This window comes from Chiloscyllium punctatum, chromosome 34 (genome assembly GCF_047496795.1).
Source record: "Chiloscyllium punctatum isolate Juve2018m chromosome 34, sChiPun1.3, whole genome shotgun sequence".
In the NCBI taxonomy this organism is placed as follows: Eukaryota; Metazoa; Chordata; class Chondrichthyes; order Orectolobiformes; family Hemiscylliidae; genus Chiloscyllium; species Chiloscyllium punctatum.
The window spans coordinates 30,436,054-30,458,610 of NC_092772.1; the positions used below are offsets into that span (position 1 = coordinate 30,436,054).

The following is a 22,557-nucleotide window of genomic DNA, read 5'->3' on the forward strand; positions in this document are numbered from 1 at the left end:
AGAGGCTGAATAGGCTGGGGTTAATTTCCCTGGAGAGTCCAAGACTGAGAGGTGACTTCATGGAGATTTATAAAATCACGAGGGGCATGGATAAGGTGAGCAGACGGGGTTCTTTTTCCTGAGGTTAGTTGGGTCCAAAACTAGAGCACATGGTTGAGAGGGCAACGATTTAAAAGGAATCCAAGGGCAACGTTTTCAAGCTGAGTGTGGTGTGTGGATGGAATGAGCTGCCAGATGAAGTAGTGGAGGCTGATAAAATCACAACATTTAAAAGGCATCCGATTGGGTACGTGAACAGGGAAGGGTTTTGATGGATACAGGCCAATAGCTGGCAAATGGGACTTCAGTAGTTTAGGATTCCTAGTTGGCATGGATGAATTGGACCGAAGTTCTGTTTCTGTGCTGCATATGTCTATGATGTTAATAAACTAAGATACGTTCCTCTTTTGAGGAGAGCAAGCTGCAGCACAGATAATTGTCCTTGCAGCTGAGAAGGTGCAGCAGTGATTTTGACCTTGTGCAGATTTGGTTCCAAGGTCTTGAATTTGCGGAGAGAGAGGAATTGTTAACACTGTCACAACTTTTCGTAACTACTTTCAAGTAATTGGCAAATAATACAAAGTGAAAATGTGAACATTATTGTTCTCAGTAAGTTCTGAGCATCTGGAACATTCTGAACGACACAGATTCAGCAGGTATTCTGAAAGAGACTTGGAATTTTAATTTTTAAGGAAAGATTTGGGGGGCTGTGGGCAAATAGGAGGGGAATTGGGATAGATTTGCAGCATCTCCAGAGGGAGAGAGTACAGACCCAATGGGCTGAATAGCCCCCAGGCCCTGTGCTCTGTGATACTGCCCCATTCACTGTGAATGATGAAGCTCATCTCAGGGCAGAGAGAGGGATGACCCCTCTTATCACAATGGGGCTCGGCTGATTGAGACTAGCTCCAGACCAATGGGAGGAGAGTCTGTGTGGTCCTCCAGCCAATGGGAGTGAATGAGGGGTGTGGCCAGCATGATGACACATATCCATGAGCTGTGCAGGCACAGTGTCACTAGGTGGGGGTGGAAGAGACAGGGACAGAGGCCGTTGGACCTGAATTACAAACTCCTGGTAAATGAAAACCAAATGAACTGCAGATGCTGTAAATCAGAAACAACAACCAGGAGGTTCTGGAAAAGCTCAGCAGGTCTGGCAGCATCTGTGAAGAGAAATCAGAGTTAAAGTTTCAGACCCAGTGCCCCTTCCTCAGAACTGATACTGAGAGAAAAAATGTTGGTTTATATGCAGAAGGTAGGGTTTAGGGGAGGATGTAAGGAGTAAAGGATGGGTGGGGATAGAGCGAGAAGAAGGTTTGGATAAAGGAGTGGATAACGATCTGGCTGGGGGAGGGTGATTAGCTGTTAATGGAGACTGTTAGTGGCTAACCATAGGTAGTGTGTAATGACAGGCTGTGAGAACAAGGCCTGGTGTGTGGGGTAGGGGGGCTAGGACATAGGGTTGCTAAACTATGGTTAAACACTAACTGTCTCCGTTGTACGCTGTTCTCTACAGACATCACTCCATGATTGGAGCTGCAGGTGGGCGGCACGGTGGCACAGTGGTTAGCACTGCCACCTCTCAGCGCCAGAGACCCAGGTTCTATTCCCACCTCAGGCAACTGTCTGTGTGGAGTTTGCACATTCTTCCAGTGTCTGCGTGGGTTTCCTCCGGGTGCTCCGGTTTCCTCTCACAGTCCAAAAATGTACAGGTTAGGTGAATTGGCCATGCTAATTTGCCCGTCGTGTTAGATGTAGGGGAATGGGTCTGGGTGGGTTGCTCTTTAGACGGTTTGTCTGATCTAAAAACCTCTTCAATATCCTTCCCAACCCCCTCTGTACTCCTCAAAGATGTATCTTAAAGTTGTTCTCTTTAATCAATGTTCCCAGCATTCGTAAAGCACTTTAGGAGAATTGTCAGTGTGAAAGGCTCCATACAATGCAGGTCGTTGTTGTTAATGTCTGACATTAGGAGAAACAGGAATGAACTCTCTCTTATACCTGATGAACAGCAGCAAAAGCAGGAAGCACTGAGCATGCTCCAGCCCACAAAGGGCACCTGGTGATTGATCTCAGTGCAGGACCAATAAGAGGATGGGGATGGGGCTGGAAGACAAGGTAGTGCCGGTTGGTCTGAGTGAATGAGGGGTGTGGCTACACTCAACCACGTGATCGGCTTCTGGATTAGTGGTGCTGGAAGAGCACAGCAGTGCAGGCAGCATCCAAGGAGCAGTGAAATCGACGTTTCGGGCAAAAGCCCTTCATCAGGAATAAATTGATACCACGTGATAAGCTTCACTGGCAGCACTGTGATGTTGTGACCAAGGCATTGGAAATGTGTGAAGGTGCAGGGCATGGTTAAGGAAAGACATATTGACCAGGAAGAGAAGGAAATTTTAATGGAACGGGCTGAGACGTTTTACAGAACTTCGTGCACATCGGAAAACACAAATTTGAACATCCCAGGCCCGTGTTTGTGGCAAACGGGAAAATGCTTCAAATGGTGAAAGGCGTGAGTGATCGCCGCCATCTTTATTGGGGGCAGTGATCCACGGGACACGTGTGTGGCCGCCAACTTTGAGAGGGGCAAGCTGTCGGGGGGACGCATGCGCAGCCTTCCTTGGCAGGGAGTGATCGGGCAGGATTTACACAGTGTCAGAGTCAGGATATTTTCAATGTCAAAGAGTGTGATGCTAGAAAAGCACAGCAGGTCAGGCAGCAGCCGATTGGTGGGAAGGAAGATGGAAACGTCGGACAGGTCAACAGGGCAGTGCCGAGTTGGAAGGCTGGATCTGGGATAAGGTGGGTGGAGTGGAAATGAAGAAACTGGTGAAATCCACATTGATCCCATGTGATTGGAGGATCTGAACACAGATGATGAGGCGTTCTTCGTCCAGGCATCAGATGCCTGGGATTTGGCGGTGGAGATGGCCCAGGACCTGCATATCTTTGGTGGAGCGGGAAGGGGAGTTAAAGTCTTTGGTCACAGGCTGTTTGGCTTGTTTAGTGTTTTTTACTGTTACTTTCACAGACCTTTTGTAAGTTAATTTTCCTCTGCTGCCCAACCCCTGACAATGTGCTGCTCTCTAAACGGACTAAATTTTCCACAGTATCTTTGCCAGTGAATAATTTTTTTTCCCAACAAAAGAGTGCATTTTCCTTCCATTTCTGACCATCAAATTCTGTAACATTCTCACTTCCTGTAATGCATTTAGCACTCCCTGAAATATCAACTGTGTTTCTCTCTCCACAGACACCAGTGATTAATGCCAGAGTCCCATTGCCTGTGGAGAGGATGATGTTTGACTTCCTTGTACAGCTGCAGTTCGTGTGGTGAAGGTGCTCCCACAATGTTCTTGGGTAAGAGATGTTACAGATTATTCACTCAGCGACAGTGAAGAGTTGACAATGTGTGTGCAAATCAAGAAATTGAGAATTCTGATGGGGATATTGGGTCAGGTGAACAAAAGTATTGCCAAATATGCAGGTTTTCAGGAATATCTTAAAGGAGGAAAGCAAGTCTGAGAGGGTTAGGGTGCGAATTCCAGACTGTGTTCCCTTGACCGTGTCGAAACAGCCAGACTGGTGAATCAATGAATAAATGCATCTTTGGGAGTCTGAAAGAAAATGAGTTATCGGCGTCTCACAGGTTGTGTGGTGCAGGGAGACAGGGATGTTCACAGCCAGGAATTACATCAAGGGAGAGAATATTAAATTGTTGCTTGTTAATAGGAGCCTTTTGATGGATCAACAAGCTTTGGTACAAGTGAGCACTTGGGCAGTAGGGTTTTAGATACTCTTGAGCTTATATGTAAGTTGAATGTGGGATGCTGGCAAGGAGTGTGTTTGGATAATGAAGTCCGGAGATAACACAGGGATGGACGAGTATTTCAGTAAATGAGCTGAGACTAGGGTGGAGTTGGGTGATGTCACTGATGGATAAATAGCAGTTTTGGAGTCGGGCTCCTCCCCATCACTCCCCCTCACCGATTCACAAATATTGTTCCTTGTTCTGTCTGTCTTTTCTGGTTATGTCCTTCTCTCCAATTCTGCTAAGAACTAATATTTGACCTCAAGGTTGTTGGAAAATCCTGCTCCATCTCCACTCTCCCTTTCCTTTCTGAATTCCTCATATGTGGTGTTCATCCAGGATCTATCTTTGTCCCCTCCTGTATCTCACCTACACACTGCCAGGAGGTGACATCGTATTGGTTTCCCATGTACACTGACAATGCCCAGCTCTCCCTCCCTATCATCCCTCTCCATTGCTCCACTGTTACTCATTCATCAAACTGCTTACCACTCAATTGGCTGCGATTTCCTCCAATGAAACACTGCAATGGTTAAACCCATTGCCTTCAGTTGCTATTCCAAATTCCTTTCCCTTACTGCTGAGCCCCTCCCGCTCACTGGGAAATGCCTGAGGCAGAACTACACTCTTCACAATATTGCTCTCATATTCTGACCCCAAGGTGATCTTCTGATCAGACATCTACACAATCGCAAACACCAGGAACTCCAATCTCCAAAATGCTGCTTTTCTCCACCTCACCCCAGCTCCATTGCTACTGAAACCCCTTACCCGTGTCTGTGTGCATTAAAGTTGACAAATCAAAAACAGAACCCTTGATTCTGCGACTCACCCAGAGACTGGTTCCAGGTTCCCTCATGATGGGACACATCCTCTCAGTGTTTACCCTGTCATACACCTTAATAAGCCTATATGTTTAAATAAGATCCCCTCTCATTCTCCCCCAAATCCAGTGAGTCGAGTCCCAACTTCTTCAGCCTTTTCTTAAAAGAGAGTCCCTGCCAACCAGGGATCATCTCAGTCAATCTTCTCTGAATGCTTCCGATGAAGTGATGTCTTTCCTTAACTAAAGGGACCAAAACATGTCTCATTACTCCAAATGTGGTCTCACTCGCACTTTATAAAGTTGCTCTCAGGTATATACTCCAAACTCTTATACTGCAAATCCCTTCAAACAAGGAACAACGTTTCATGTCCCTTCCTGATGACCTGTTATAACTGTGTGCTGGCTTTATGTTTCCTGCACAATTACCTCCTGGTCCCTTTTGTGTTGCAGCTTTCTACAGTTTCCACCATTTAAATAGTCCTCTGTTCTTTAATTACCTCCTCCAAAATGAACAACTTCACATTATCCCAAATTATGCTCCATTTGCCAACTTGGTGTTCACTTCTCCAACAAATCCGTCTCTGTAAACAGTTTATAATCCTTTTGGAAGTTTACTGCTCTGCATTTTCAAGGAGATTCCCCCCCCCCATTCTTCTCAACCTTTCCAGGGAGCACCGGACAGTGGGAAGCATGCTGAGTTGCTGTCTTTTCAGAGAGACTCTTTGGAATGACTGGGAGGATCTTGCTGCCCATTGGTCAGAATGGAGACAACTTGCCCATCAAGCTGCATGAGCCTTTCACACCCCATGTCTTATTGATGAGGCAAAGCGGCAGCACGGAAGGAAAGAAAAGGAAGCAAATTCTGCTCTCCACATCTCACTGACTCTTGGAACATTCTATCCCATGTGTCAAAGAGCTGCCCTGTTCAGTCACATGAAGTCCCAAGATGGAAACTCATAGAAACCCACATAGATTTCCCCTGAACTGACTGCTGGTCTCCACAAGGGGTAATGTGTGCAGTCATCCTGGACCAGGAGGAGGGAATGGTGTGAGTTTCTAACCTGACCTGAAAGTGACAGATTTTATAAACTTGTATTACAGGATACTACAGGTGGATATTCAGATGGGAATCTCAGTAATTGTAACGCCAAACTCTGTTTGAATTACTCCATTCATCAGGACCTGGATATTTGCACTGTGTGTGAGTATTTTGTTCCAGCTCAATTCCATTTTCTGCATAAAAATTCTCCTTTGAATCAAACCACCCTGTCAATAGATCTCCCCGAAATCTTCAATAGGTGTCCAGTAATCCTTTTACGATGAGTTGATGAGTGTAAGGCTTAACATCCTAATGTATATGTTTTGCAAACACTTGTCTCTCAGCTCCCCTCTTTGCCTTTGCTACAAGGAGAACAATCTCAGTTTTCCCAAACCCCTGATTCCCCAATGTCGGTTTGTGTGCCTTATAGACAACATCAGGATTGTGTTGGAACATTCTCCACTTGCCTTCATCAGTGCAGCCCTCAACAGTATTAAAGAAAGTGAACATCCTCCAGGACAAAGCACTGTGCCTGAGTGTGTCCCATCCACCACCTTCAGCATTCCCTCTCTCCACCCCCGGTACACATTGTCATCAATGTGTATAAGGTAAAGTCAGCATTGTCCTACCAGACCAGAGGGCTTCTCTCTCATTAGGGAGAGATGTCTGGTGGTGATTTAACCTGAAGGTAACCCCAGCCCAGGCAAGGGGAGAGGTTGAGAACGAGAGTCCATCTATTGTAGATGGATATTCTTGATATGTATTAACAACACCCATGTCCCTGCGACTAAAATCCCCCATTCCTTGAACCATCCTGGTAACTCTCCTGTGCCCCCTCTCAGGGACCCTGCCATCCTTCCCAATTTGTGGGCGATCTCTGGTTTGCACAGACCCAGCTGCTCTGTGTTCCTGTGGGTGATGTCATCATCGAGCAACAGTTGCACTAAACCTCACTGTCTGTGAGGGTGGGAGACACAAATCCCCAAAACATTTGAGATGTATTTAGTGTGCACTTGCTATGCCATGATAGATGACACTTTTCCACAAGTACTGGAAAACAGATGAGGATAGTTCGGTGGTAGTTTTCTTTCTCACAGACTCGATGGACCACCAGAGCCATTTTCTGTTCTGTTTACCGCTGAGATGTTTATTATAGGAATATGACAGGCTCCATTGGACATCAGGTCAGAAAAGGTGATACTAGAATAGATGACATGTGATTGGTCGATTTTCTTGGGAGGAAAGTGAGACGCAGAGGTTTAAGAGGAAATTCAGAAGCTCAGCGCAGGAATTGGAAAGGACCATCATCAAGTGAGAAATAAACATTGGGCATCCTGAAAGCTGGAAATAACGAAAGGCACATATAGCAGAGCTTTGAGAGACTGGAGGGGATTAGACATGGGGAGGATAATGAAGCTGGAGGAGATGCAAGTTGGAAAGGATTGTGTGGATGGAGGATGTTACAGAGATAGAGATATTTTGTGATAGAGGTTTTTGGATTTTGAGGCTAGAGTGGAATTATAGAGATGAGGAAGATTTGTAAGGCTGGATGAGGTAGCACTGATAGGGAGAGTTCCAAACAGAGGAATTTATAGAGATAACGAGTCATAAAGTTACACAGCATCGACACAGACCCTGTGGTCCAACCAGTCCGTGTCGACCATAAATTCGAACTGAACTAATCGCATCTGCCTCCACTTGGTCCAAGTCCATCCTAGCATTCCCTATTGATATACGGGTCCAAATGTTTTTTTCCTATTATAATTCCATTCCCCTACCCTTTTGCTCTATATTTACACCTGACTAATTCACTCAACCCAATCATCCCTGAACACTGTGGGCAATTGAGCACGGCCAGTTCACCTCCCCTGTACATCTGTGGATTGTGGGAGGATATGGGAGCTCCTGGATGAACCCACGCTGACATGGGGAAGAATATGCAAACTCCACATGGACAGTCACCCAATACAGGAATTGAGCCTGTGTCCCTGGCGCTGAGAGGTATCAGTGCTAACCGTTGAGCCACTGTGCCACCCTGAAATTGTAATTGCATTGACATCTACCATGTCCTCTGCAAGTTTATTCCACATGTGAACCACTCTCTGTGCAGAAACAAAAAATAAAATCCGGAACTTATTTTTAAAGCCTTACTTTTTAACTGAGAAACGTATGTCCCCAATCTGGAATCGCGCCCCCCCTGGAAAGGGCACCTGCTGTTCACATTACCGAAACTCTTCAGGATTTTATAAACCTCTAATAAGGTCACCCCTCAGCCTCCTGTGCTCCAGTGAAAAAGGACCTAGCCTATCCAGACTCTGCTTATAACTCAAACCATCGATTCCCATCACCATCCTGGTAAATCTATTCTGAACCTGCTCCAATTTAATAATATCCTTCCTATAACAGCACAACCAGAACTAGACACAGTATTCCAGAAGAGGCCTCCCCAACATCCTGTACAACCTCAACGTAACGTCCTAACTCCTATATTCAAAGATCTGAGCAATGAAGGCAAATGTGCTAAACCCCTTCTGAACCACCCTGTCTGCATGTGACACATAGTTCAAAGACCTGAACCCCTCGGTCTCTTTGTTCCATATCACTATCCGAGGCCCAACTTTTAATCAGTGTAAGTCCAGCCTTCGTTTGTTTTATCAAGATGTAATATTTCGCATTTATTCCAATCCAAAAATCACAAACATCCTTCGAGTATGAAGGCAAGAGGAGTATACTTAAGAGTTAAATCAGTAAGGCAAAAAGGGGACAGGAGACCGCTTTGGCGAATAGGGAAAGGGTTTTTAGAAATACATTTAAGAGCAAATGGGTCACTAGAGAGAGAATAGGCCACCTCAAAGATCAGCAAGGCAGCCTATGTGTGAAGACACAGGAGATGGGGTTGTTGGGGGGATACTAAACGTGTGGCATCAGTGTTTACTGTGGAAAAGGACAGATTTGTGGAGGTTGTCAAGATTAGAGATCGTGAGGGTGATGAGACAGGAGGAGATTGGAGGATGTTACAGAGATTGAGATGTTTGTGATACCAGAGATAGTGATGGTTCTGAGGCTAGAGAGGATTTCTAGAGATAAGGAAGAGTTTAGTCTGGATGAGGTGACAGTGATCTGGGGAATTGTGAGCATGGAGGAATTCACAGAGATAGTGAGAGTTAGAGTCATAAAGTGATACAGCACAGAGACAGACTCTGTGGTTAAACCAGTCCGTGTCGACCATAATTCCCAACTAATCTAATCGCCCCTCCCTCCGCTTGGTCCACATTCATCCAAACATTTCCTATTTATGTACTTGTCTAAATGTCTTTTAAACATTATAATTGTATTCACAGCTGCCTCTTTTTCTGGGAGGTCACTTCACACGTGTAAAAGTAAAAACAAATCCCCAATTTGTTTTTTTAAACCTTTCTCATCTATTTTCAAATTGTATGCACCCAGGTCTTGAATTCCCCCGCCCCGGCCATTCACCTTGTCTACACGCTTCATGGTTTTATGAACCTCGAAGGTCATCCCTCAACCTCCTACACTCTTGTGAAAAAGCATCCCAGCCTATCCAGTTTCTCCTTGTGACACAATCCCTCCATTCATGGCAACATCCCGGTTAGTCTCTTCCGAATCCGCTCCAATTTAATAATATCCTTCCTATAACAGCACAACCAGAACTGGACACAGTATTCCAGAAGAGGCCTCCCCAACATCCTGTACAGCCTCAACCTAAATTCCCAACTCCGGTACTCAGAGGTCTGAGCAATGAAGGTGAGTGTGCTAACCACCTTCTTAACCACCCTGTCTACATGTGACACAGACTAAGAAAACCTGAACTCCTCGGTCTCTTTGTTCCATCTCACAACTCAAAGCCTTACTTTCAATTAGTATAAGTCCTGCCCTCGTTTGTTTTATCAAGATGCAATATTTTGCATCAATATTTACTGTGGAGAAGGACATGGGAGATGTAGAATATGGGGGAAATAAATGGTGAAATCTTGAAAATTGTCCATACTACAGAGTACTGGATGTCTGGAAACGCATAAAGGTGGATCAATCTCCAGGCTTTGATCAGGTATATCCAAAAATTCTGTAGGAAGCAAGGGAAGTGATTTCTGGGCCTCTTGCTGAGTTTTTTGTATTATTGATAGTCATAGCTGAGATGCCAGAAGACTGCGAGTTGGTTAATATGGTACTACTATTTAACGAAGGTGGTTTGGACAAGCTCGGGAACTACAGACGCTGTGCTAGACTAGGTGTTGGAGGGAGCCCTAAGCGACAGGATTTGCGTGTATTTGGAAAAGCACGGACTGATTAGGGATAGTCAGCATAACTTTCTGCATGGGGAATCATGTCACGTACTTGATCTGGTTTTTAAGAAGTAACAAAGAGGATTGATGAGAGAAGAGTAGTAGATGTGATCTATATGGACTTCAGTAAGGCGTTCGACAAGGTTCCCCATGGGAGACTGGTTAACAAGGTTAGATCTCACGGAAGTAGCCATTTGGATGTAGAACTGGCTCAAAGGCAGAAGACAGAGGGTGGTGTGATGGATGATTATTTTTCAGATTGGAGGCCTGTGACTAGTGGAATGCCACAAGGATTGGTGCTGGGTCCACTACCTCTCATCATTTATATAAATGAATTGGATATGAACACAGGAGGTATAGTTAGTAAGTTTGTAGATGGCACCAAAATTGGAGGTGTAGTGGACAGTGAAGAAGGTTACCTCAGATTTCAATGGGATTTTGATAAGATGGCCAAATGGGCTGAGGAGTGGCAGATGGAGTTTAATTCAGATAAGTGCGAGGTGCTGCATTTTGGAAAAGCAAAGCTTAGTAGGACTGATACACATCATGGTCAGGTCCTGGGGAGTGTTGCTGAACAAAGAGACCTTGTTGTGCAGGTTCACAGCTCCTTGAAAGTAGAGGCGCAGGTAGATAGGATAGTGAAGGTGTTCGGTATGATTTCCTTTATTGGTCAGAGTATTGAGTAAGAAAGTTGGGAAGTCACGTGGCAGCTGTTGAGAACATTTGTTTGGTCACTCTTGCAATATTGTGCACAATTCTGTTCTCCACCTATCACAAGGATGTTGTGTAACTTGAAAGGTTCACAAAAGATTTATAAGGATATTGCCAGGGTTGGAGGGTTTGAGATATAGGGAGAGGCTGTACAGGCTGGGGCTGTTTTCCCTGGAGTGTCAGAGGCTAAGGAGTGATCTCAGAGGTTTATAAAATCATGAGCATGGATTGGTTAGATAGACAAGGTATTTTTACTGGAGTGGGGGAGTCTAGAAGTCTAGAGTCTAGGGTATAGATTTAGCGTGAGAGGGGAAAGATTAAAAGGGGCCTAAGGGGCAACTTTTTCATGCGACGGTGTTGCGTTTATGGAACGAGCTGCCAGAGGGAGTTGTGAAGGCTGGTAGAATTGCAACATTTATTAGGCATCTGGATGGGTATATGCATAGGAAGGGTCTAGAGGGATATTGACCAAGTGCTGGCAAATGGGACGAGATTAGGTTTGGATATCTGGTCAGCATGGACGAGTTTGACTGAAGGGTCTGTTTCCGTGCTGTATGTCTGTGACTCGCAGCCGGGGATCAGCTCAGTGGGTTTCAGTCTCTTCAAAGGTAAATCTTACTCGGTTTTACTTTTTAAAATCCACAACATTCGGTAGGGTGAGTGTTTACTAGTTTAAGTGCCTCTGTTATGATCTTTTGATTGAATGTTTTAAATATAAAATACAGGTTCTAATGTATTCGAGAGTAGTCTTTTGTAAAGCTGTAAGACTCTACCTTTTTCTGGGTCGACAGATTAAGGTGCAGAGATGGCCATTTGTACAGTGATGTGCACTTCCTGGAGGAGAGTAGGGGGAGTTTGAATGATCCTGATGATAGCCTGCAGGAAGTGATGCAAATCCTCTTGGATCACATGGAACAGGTGGAGCGGTGCTTAATGGTAATGATGAATTTACAAGAGTCAGGATGTGTGATAAGTGGCAGTTTCAGGCTGAAAAACAGCAGATACAGTCAGGTAGATGGGTTACCTCTCGGAAAGGCAGGATAGGGAGGTAGGTAGAGCACGAGTCTCCTGTGGATAAAGTGAGGACTGCAGATGCTGGAGATCAGAGCTGAAAAATGTGTTGCTAGAAAAGCGCAGCAGGTCAGGCAGCATCAAAGGAGCAGGAGAATCGACGTTTCGGGCATAAGAAGGGCTTCTGCCCGAAACGTCGATTCTCCTGCTCCTTTAATGCAGCCTGACCTGCTGCGCTTTTCCAGCAACACATTTTTTCAGCCATGAGTCTCCTGTGGCTATCCCCATCTCAAACAAGTTTACTGTTTTGGATAATGTAGGTTATCATAGACTTTCAGGGAATGTTGCACTGACAGCCAAGTTACTGGTACTGAGATTGACTCCACTATAATGAGAGGTCTATCAGATTTCAAACGCTCAAAGATGATAAGGGACTTTCTCGTTGGGCACAGACTGCTACTTCTGCAGCTGACAGTGAGACATCAGAATGGGGTGGTACCTCCCTGGTGCCAGGGTCAAGGATGTTTCGGACAGGTAGCAGAATATTCTCAAAGGAAAGAATGACCAGTGGGAGGTCATTGTACATTGGTACCAATGACATAAGAAGAGGAAAATATAAAGTCCTGATGAGAGGATATAGCAAATTAGCCTGGAATATAATAAACCAGGTCCTCGGTCATAATATGTGGATTACTCCTCGGTCATAATATGTGCTACATGCTCGTGAGACTAGGAATAGCAGGATGGAGGAGATGAATGATTGTCTAAGGAGCTGGTGTAGGGCAGAAGGATTCACCTCTTTTGATCATTGTAATCTCCTCTTGAGTAGAGTTGATGTGCATAAGAAGGATGGATTGTACCTGAATTGGAAGGTGTCTGATATCCAAGCAGGGTGATTTGCTCGTGCTACTCAGGAGTCATTAAACCAGTGAGGGAGTGTGGGTAAACTCAAAGAGATAGTGAGAAAAGAGGTAAGTCTGAGGCTGGTACAGTTCAGAAGTCAGACAGTCAAGGCAGGCAAGGGCAAGGCACAGAACCAGGTAGAACTGACAAGTTACACTGCATTTACTTCAATGCAAGAGGCCTGACAGGGAAGGCAGATGGGCTCAGGGTATGGTTTTGAATGTGACACTGGGATATCATGAGTATTACAGAAACGTTACTCAGAGATGGGTAGGACTGGCAGCGTAATGTTCCAGGGTATCGATACATGAGGAAGGATAGAAAGGGGGACATGAGAGGAGGCGGAGTGGTCTTTTTGATTAGGGGTAGCATTATCGTTGTGCTGAGGGAGAATATTCTGAGATTACGTCCAGCGAAGTTACTTAGGTTGACCTGGGAAATAAGAAAGGGATGATCACCTTGTTGTTATTACCTGCGTGGGTTTCATCTGTTTGCTGTGGTTTCCTCCCACTATCTAAAGATATGCAGGTTGGGTGGATATTCCAGGCTGAATTGCCCATATTGTTCAGGATGTGCAGGCTAGGTCGATTAGCCATGGGAAATGCAGCATTACAGGTTTAAGGTAGGAGGCTTTGAGGGTCAGTGTGGATGTGATGGGCCAAATGGCCTGCTTCCACACTCTCAGGATTCTCTAATAATTCTACTAGTTTTAAAATAGTTACAGAAAATAATAAACCAGATCTAAACGGTGTTCCAAATTGGACAAAGGCGAATCTTGACGGTACAAGGCGAGAACTTTCAATATTTCTTTGCTATTCCCAGGTAAAGGGATGGCTGGAAAGTGGGAACATAAGAACAGAAGGAAGAGGTGCAGGAGTAGGCTACCTGGCCCCTCGAGCCTGCTCTGCCATTCAATAAGATCAGGCCTGATCTTTTCATGGCCTCAGCTCCACTGTCCTGTTCTCTCACCATAACCCTTAATTCCTTTCCTGTTCATAAATCTACCTTTTGACCTAACGATAGTCAAGTTGATAACGTCAACTGCTGCACTCAGCAGCAAATTCAACAGATTCACAGATTTATCTGAAGAAGTCCATCCTGAACTCAGTCCTAAATCTGATATCCCATTATTTTGACTCTCTGCTCCCCAGTTTGCTCCGTCCCCAGTGGAAATCACCTCCCTGCTTCTAGTTTATCTACTCCCTTAATAATTTCATTTTTTTTCCAATTCAACCCCCAATACTTCAAAATTCCAATCAGTCTATAACTAGTTTTCTCAATCTCTCCGCATACGTCAACCCTCTGAAATCCTGACTCAAACTAGTGATCCTCCACTGCACCCTCTCCAGTGCCAGTACATCCTTTCTGAAGTAAGGAGACCAAACCCGTACACAGTACTCCAGCTGTGGCCTCTCCAGCACCCTATACAGCTGCAGCATAACCATCCCTCTAGCAATGAAGGACAATATTCCCTTCACTGTCTTATTTACCTGCTGCACCTGCAAACCAACTTCCTCTGATTCATGTACAAGGAAACCCAGCTCCCTCTGTACAGCAGCGTGCTGCAAGCTTTCACCATTTTATCAGTTAGCTGTTAGACGGACCAAAATGGATGACCTCACATTTCCCAACATTGTCCTCCATCTATTCGACCCTTACCCACTCACTTAACTTATCCGTATCCCTCTGCAGACTTACATTGGCCTCTGCACACATTGCTCTACCACTCAGCTTAGTGATGTCTACCTTTCATGAATCGATGCTGTGTCTGCTCTGAGATAATTTCTATCGAGATAGCTCACTATTTCTTCCTTGAGAGATCGAGCATTTCCCCCACTACAGAAGTTATGCTAACAGGTCCATTTTAAAATATTGGCATCACATTTGCAGCTATCTAATCTGTCAGAACCGTCCCAGAGTCCAGCACATTTTAGTGAATTATCACGAGAGCGTTTGCTATTTAGCCTCTTCCATCTGTTCTAGTCCCCTGGGATGCACTCCATCACAGCCAGACGACCCATCTACCTTTAGGCTGTTGTGTTTCCCAACACCACCTCTTTACTGAGAATGATTACTTCTCTGTCCTCATCTGCCATTGCATCCATAGGCCTGCAACAACGAGAGTACACTGACAATATGTTCCTGTTAAGGCCAAGGCTGGGAGGTGTAGGGAATGACGCCTGTCGAGAGAAATTGAGGGCCTGGTCAAGAAAATAAAGGAGGGATATGGCAGGTACAGACAGCTGGGTTTGCGTGAATCCCTCAGTAGGAGTATAGTTGGGGGAAACCATGAGGGCTAAAAGGGGACATAAGATAGCTTTGGGAAATAGGTTTAGGGAGAACCCAAAGAGATTCGACAAATACACCTAGGACAAAAGAGTAACCAGGCAGAGATTAGGGACCCTCAAAGATCAGCAAGGCTGTCTGTGGAACCATCGGAGGTGGGAGGATTTCATGTCAGCTTTTACTTCAAGAGGATGTGGAGGTGAGACAGTTTGGAAAAATAAATAGTGATAACTTGACAAGTGTCCATATTACAGAGAAGGAGGTACTGGATATCTTATAATACATAAAGCTGAATAAATCCCTGGGACCTGATCAGGGGTGTCCCAGAACTTTGTGGGAAGTTAGGGAAGTGATTGCCGGGCCACTTGCTGAGATATTTGTATCGCCAATAGCCACAGGTGAGGTGCTGTAAGACGGGTGCAATTATTTGAGAAAGGTAATGAGGAAAGTCCAGGGAACAATACACCGGTGAGCCTGAAGACAGGCAAGTTGTTGGAATGGCTTTTCAGGAACAGGATTTGGATGTAATTTGAAAGGCAAGAAATAATTAGGGATAGTCAGCATGGCTTTGTGAAAATCACTAACTTGGACTTCAGAAAGACGTTCAACAAGGTTCAACCTAACAGACTGGTTAACAAATTATACAAAATTGGCTGGAAAATTGGAGACAGAGGATAGTGGTGGAGGGTTGCTTTTCGGACTGGAGGCCTGTGATGAGTAAAATAGTGTAAGGATTGGTGTTGGGTCCACTGCTTTTCATCATTTATATAAATGATTTCTATGTGAATATAGGAGCTATGATTACTGACTTTACATAGACACCAGAATTGGAGATGCAGTGGACAGGGAAGAAAGTTACCTCAGAGTACAATGAGACTTCGATCAACTGGGCTGAGGAGTGGCAGATGGAGTGGAATTCAGATAAATGTGAGGTGCTGCATTTTGGAAAAACAAATCAGGGCAGGACTTATATATTTAATGGGAAGGGCCTGGGGAGTGTTGCTGAACAAAGAGACGTTGAGGTACAGGTTTATAGTTCTTTGAAAGTGGAAGAGGTAGGGTGGTGAAGAAGGCGTTTGGTTAACTTGTCTTTATTGGTCTGTGCATTATGTATAGGAGTTGCGACATTATTTTGCAGCTGTACAGGACATTGATTCAGCCATTTCTGGAATTCTGCTTTCAGTCCAAGTCTCCCTGCTATCGGAATGATATTATAAAACTTGAAAGGATTCAGAAAAGATGTGCAAAGATGTTTCCAGGGTTGAGGGTTTGACCTGTACAGAGAGGCTGAATAGGCTCGGGCTGTTTTCACTGGAGCATCGGATTCTGAGAGGTGACCTTCGAGGTTGATAAATCATGAAGGACATGGTTAGGGTGAACAGCCAGGGTCTTATTCCCAGGTTAGGGGAGTCCAAAACCAGAGAGCACAGACGTGAGGTGTGAGGGAAAAGATAGAAAGGCGATCTAAAGAGCAATGTTTTCAAGCTGAATGGAATGAGCTGCCTGAGGAAGTGTGTAGGCTGGTACAATTTAGATTTAAAAGGCATCTGATTGGGTACGTGTTTAGGAAACTTTTAGAAGGATATGGGCCAAGTGTTGGCAAATCGGACTTGATTAATTTAGGATATCTGGGCGGCATTGACGAGTTGGACCGAAGTGTCTGTTTCTGTGCTGTGCATCTCTATGACACTAATAAATTCAAATTAAGATAGATTTCTCTTTTATGGAGAGTTAGCAAAAGACCTGACAATTCTCCTTGGAGCTGAGAAGGTTAATCAGTGATTTCAACCAGAAACCGATTTGTTTCCAGGATATTTAATTTTCAGAGACACTGAGAGAAATTATTGTCACAATTTTAAAAATGTGAAGGTTATTTTACTCAGTAGGTTCTGAGCATCTGGAACAGTTTGAACCACAGCTGGATGCAGCTTTTGTTATTGTCAAAACAGATTTGGAATTTAACTATTTGAGGATAAATGTGGAGGGCTACTGGTAAATGGGAGTGGAGTAAGGGCAGATTGGCAGCATCTCCAGAGGAAGAAGGTCCAGCCCCAATGGGCTGAATAGCCCCCAGCCCCTGTGCTCTGTGATACTGCCCCATTCACTGAATGATGAAGCTCATCCCAGGGCAGAGCCAGAGTCATGTACAGCAAGGAAACAGACCCTTTAGTCAAACTCGTCCACACCGACCAGATATCCCAACCTAATCTAGACCTATATGAGAGCAGTTGGTCCATATCACTCTACGCCCTTCCTATTCATATACCCATCCAGCTGCCTTTCAAATGGTGGAACTATACCAGCTGTCACCACTTCCCTAACAGTAGATTCCATACACGCACATGAAAGAAATTGCCCCTTGGGTCTCTTTTATATCATTCTCCTCTCACCTTAAACCTATGCGCCCTCGTTCTGGACTTCCTAACCCCAGGGAAAAGACCTTGCCTCTGTATCCCATCCACGCCCCTCATGATTTTATAAACCTCTGAGGTCACCCCTCAGCCTCCTACCACTCAAGTCACAATGGGACCTGGCTGATTGATGGCAGCTTCAGACCAATAGGGGAGTTGGTGTAATCCTCCCGCCAATGGGAGTGAATGAGGGGTGTGGCCAGCAGGCCAACACGTGACCATGAGCTGTGCCGGTGCAATGTCACTGTGAGGGGGTCCCAGTGAGTGTGAAGAGAGTGGGGAGACAGCAGAGACTGGGAGAGAAATTGAGTTTGTGTACTAGGTGGGTTGATAAACACACGATGTAGGCTGCTAGACCTGAATTACAAACTCCCAGTAAAGGAAAACCAAAGGAATTTCGGATGCTGTAAATCAGAAACAACAACCAGAAGATCCTGAAAATGCTCAGCAGGTCTGGCAGCATCTGTGAAGAGAAGTCAAAGTTAACATTTCTGATCCAATGACCCTTCGTCAGAACTGATGTTCCTGAGAAACAATGTCGGTTTATATGCAGAAGGTAGGGGTTAAGGAGTAAATGATAGGTGGTGATAGATTCCAAAGAACGCGATGGGAGCAGTTGGACAAAGGAGTGGATAACGATCTGGCTGGGGGAGGGTGAATAGCTGTTTATGGAGACTGTTAGTGACTAACCATAGGTAGTGTGTAATTGCAGGCGATGTAATAACAGGGCCTGGTCTATGGGATAGGGCTAGGATACGAGTAAGTAGGAGACTTAGGGCTTAAAATTATGGAATCCAATATTGAGACCAGAGGGCTGAAGGGTCCCCAGGTACAAGATGAGGTGATGTTCTTCCAATTTGTGTTAAAGTGTGGCACTGGATGTGCACAGCAGGTCAGGCAGTATGCAAGGAGCAGGCGAATTGACATATTAGGCCTAAGCACTTCTTCAGGAATGTGAGGGTGGGGAAGAGGACAGATAATAGGATGGGTGTGTAGGGCTGGTGGGAAGGTAGTTGGGGAGGCGATAGGAAAATGCAGGTGGGGGTAATGGTGAGAGGGTGGAGTGGATAATTGGGAAGGAAGATGGACAGATGGGACAGTTTGAGGGCGGTGCTGAGTTGGAGGGTTGGATCTGAGATAAGGTCGGGGAGAGGAGATGAGTAAATGTTGCCATGTTGTTGAAGGGTCGCTCCATCCCACCTATTATTTACTCTTTTACCCCTATCTCCTGCAGTCCAAAGATGTGTAGGTTAGGTGAATTGGCCAAGCTAAATTTCCCGTCGTGTTCAGGGATGTGAAGGTGAGCTGCGTTGTTCAGGAGAAATTTAGAATAACAGAGTTGCGGAATGGGTCTGGGTGGGATACTCTTCGGAGGGTCAGTGTGGGTTTGTTGGACCAAATGGCCTGTTTCCACACTGTAGGGAGTCTAATTTTCCCAGCTGCCATCGGTTCTGAGGAAGGGTCACTGGACCCGGAATGGCCCTTGGTGTGTGCAGGAGCCGGAAACTGGGAAGGGGGAGTGGCAGCGGAAACCGGGAGAAAATGATTCAGTTTAGACTGGGGAGGTTTTATTTACACCGCTGTACAGGGTGTTAGTCCTGAATTAGAAACTCTTGGTCCCATGTTTACAGCAAATAGGAAAATGGCTGTGGGCCTCAGTCAGTGATAGGTCCTGGGTTATGGCCGACATTTTTATTAGGGGCACGGTACAGCAAGGTGCATGGATATGTCCTCTTCCTGGGTGGGGGAGGGGTGATTTGAAAGAGAAGCATTTACGCATCAGACACATACCAGAGAAATATTTGTCTTTCCAATTTATCCTGCACTGGCTGAGATTTGTTTTGTGAATTCTCTTTATGGGATATTAAATGAGAATAATTGAGGACGGGATCTCAAAAAAGCAGATTTCTGCACTCAGCGGAGTCATCAGGATCTGAATATCATTAGCATTTTACAGTGGAAGGAGAAAGGGTTGTCTGTTCTGTCTGTGGGAAAATATCTCCAATACTTTGTAAAGCAAAATGCAGAAAGATGTTCAAATTTGTGGTTGAATCCCCCATGGGCGATTTGGCCTGAGTGGGAGTACAGATTTATCCAGATTATATCTAGTCTCTGCAGGAACTGTCAGATTTAGTCCCAATCACTCACTTCATGATGTTAACCTGTAAATTCCTAATTTTCAACACCCTGCAAAATTCTCGTTAAAATTCTTTGTGAACTCAAATTCCAGCACATTTTCAGGTGGAATGTTCCATATTCTGACAACTGTCTGTTCATCCAGAAACTGCTGAGGTCCATGTTGACTCTGGGGTTACAAAGGGCTGAGCTGAAAGATGAGATGCAGTTCCTGAGCTCCCATTGCGATGCATTGGAACAGGACAGGAGGCTGAGTGCAATGTAGTTGTGAGCAGACAATGAAAATGACAGGGCTGCTCTGAGTGTTGCTTGACTCAATGAGTGTGTTTTGGAGTTGGGTGAAAACAGAGGGAGGTGAGACAGGGAGAAATTGAAGCTGAAACTCTGGTTTCGTTCAGGCCATTGAGAAATTCACATGGTCCCAATGGGAACAGCCAATTTGTAAGTGATACCTGCAGAGTATTTGTTAAGTTTTTAAAATATAACGTATCAGCTTAAATAAAGATTGGGGCTTTTGATATATAATGGAAATGTTTGAAGTGAAGGAAGGTTGTACGCTCTTTTAAATTCACTTAATGGGAGTAATTAGCTGAATCTAGAGAGACGTTGTGACAGGAGCCCTCAGACCTGTGGGGTGCTCCTCTTGTACAATGTGGGAAAGAAGGGATACTTTCATTGTCCCTGACGGCTATGTGTGCAGGAAGTGTGCCCACCTACAGTTGCTGGGAAACTGCTTTTCAGACCTGGAGTTATGAGTGGACTCACTGTGGAGCATCTGAGAATGTTATGGACAGCACATTTAGTGAGTCCGTCACACTGCAGGTGAGGGTTACACAGGCAATAAGGGAATGGGTGACCATCAAACCAAATAAAAGGCTCAGGAAGGCAGTGCAGGAATCCCCAGTGATCATCCACTTCTCAAAAAGATACTGAATCCTGCTTGGGATTCTGTTGGGGGTGAATGTGTGGAGTGGCTTCTCGGGAAATCAGCAACAGCCAGGTTCATGATACCACAGATAGCTCTGCTGTACAGAACCGGAGGAAAGACAGTGGCAGGGCTATAGTGACAGGGGATTCAATGGTCAGGGGTTCAGGTAGGCACTTCTGTGGCCACAGACCTGAATCCAGGATGGTATGTTACCTCCCTGGTGCCAGGATCCGCGATTATCATGGAGCAGCTGCAGGACATTCTGGAGCTGGAGGGTAAAGCCAGTGGTTGTGGAACACACCGATACCAATGACATCACTAAACAAAGGGATGAGGTCCTGAAAGCTGGATATAGGGAGATCAGGGATACAGTAAAATGTAGCTCCTGAAATAAAATAATGTCAGACTTACTCACAGTGCAATGTGCTAGTGAGAGCAGGAATAAGAGGATAGATCAGCTGGATGTGTGACTGGCGAAATGGTGGACCAGAGAAGGGTTTAGATTCTTCAGGCACTGGGACTGTTTCTGGGTGGGTCCTGTACCAGCCTGACCGGTTACCCCTGGGCAGAGCTGGGAGAAATCTCCTGGTGAAGGCTTTTGCCAGTCCCATTGGTGTCGTTTTAACGAGTCTATCAGGGGGATGGGAACTAAAGTGTAGGCTTAGATGGGTCAGATTCAGGACAGGGAATGGGAGGTAGAATATTAATGTTGTAGTCAGCGGCTCAGAAAGCCAAAGGAAAGGAGGATTAAATGAGGATTGAGTCCCTCTTCATCCATCAGTCCTGACATCCCAGGAATTATAGTCAGCAAAATATGGAGCTGTACAGCTTTCTGACTCTAAGTGCTTGAGCAAAATGGGGGAAATCCACAATAAAAACAAAAAGTGCTGGAAATCCTCAGCAGGTCGGGCAGCATCCGAAATGGTGACAGATGCAGGAAACATTGCAGCCTTGAAGAAGTGTTTAGATGATCACTCCAGGTACTACAATATCGGTTACACACTGAGTGCCAGAACATGGGACGAGAATTAATAGGTGCTTGATGACCAGCATGAATACGATGGGGCTGGAAAGTTGACGTTTCGGATCAGGACTATTCATCAGGGCTGACAAAGGGTTCCGACCGAAAACATCAACCTTCCTGCTCCTGTGATGCAGCCTGACCTGCTGCACTTCACCAGATCCACATTGTATGGACTCTGACTTCCAGCATCTGCAGCCCATAACTATCTCCACATCCCAGGACTCAGGCTGGTGACCCTCCTTTACTCTCTCAATAACCAGGGTAGCCTTCCTTGGGAAAGGGGAACAAAGGTATACACAGTACTCCAGGTGTGGTCTCACTAAGGCCCTTCCAGAAAGGGATCCCTGCTACTATACGCAAATCCTCTCACTAGGAAGGTCACCCATCATTTACATTTTCCACTGCTTCCCACTCCTGCCTGCTTCCGAAAAAGAGGGAATCGCAGAGAAACATGGAATCAAATGAGGTCAGAGTCTCTTTTATAAAACTGTTGAACACAATGCCCCCATCTTCAACAAACTGGCCATCAAGCGCACCTGCCTGGTGTGATAATCTAACCACTTCTTCAAGGCTGCAATGTTTCCTGCATCTGTCAGCGTTTCAGATGTTGCCCGACCTGCTGAGGATTTCCAGCACTTTCTGTTTTCTCTGTTGTGCAGTCCTGAAAGGGGGGATTTGCAGTTGAGAAATTCAAATTGAACTTCATGTTCAGATCTGATAGTTACTTGATCCGTGCCGATCTGAATATCATTGGCCTTTTCATCTGGAAGGCAAGGTGTACATTCTGTCGGTGGGCGAATATTTCAAATGTCAGTGTGACTGGTAAAAATGTACTGAGACAGTGAAGTCCATGTCAGCGTGGGGACTGTGGAGAGAGATTTCATTGGTTTTTGAAAGTCTAAAAAATCATGGCACATTTCCCAGGAACAGTTAAGCCACTGGATTTGTATGAGCGCAATTAACCATGAAACCAGAAGACAAAAGGATTCCTGCATCATGGAAGAAGCTATGAAAATGGGATTGTTGCAATGGAATGAATTATCGATCATGGATTGTAATCCATTGGCGTTGTCCCGTCAGTTCCAGTGCCGTGGGGAAACACTGGAAATGTGATGAGTGCAGTGTAGG

At 45.3% G+C, this 22,557-nt stretch overlaps 1 long non-coding RNA gene across 1 annotated transcript in view; it reads left to right on the forward strand.

Annotated features, from left to right (window-relative positions):
* Nucleotides 1–3,298: 3,298 nt before the first annotated feature.
* Nucleotides 3,299–22,557, forward strand: part of LOC140459000 (uncharacterized) — a 36,200-nt gene continuing 16,941 nt past the window's right edge. Inside the window, exons 1-3 of the long non-coding RNA XR_011953809.1 lie at nucleotides 3,299–3,399; nucleotides 5,778–5,877; nucleotides 9,376–9,480. This is a non-coding gene — a long non-coding RNA (uncharacterized lncRNA). The remainder of the gene's footprint in view (nucleotides 3,400–5,777; nucleotides 5,878–9,375; nucleotides 9,481–22,557) is intronic.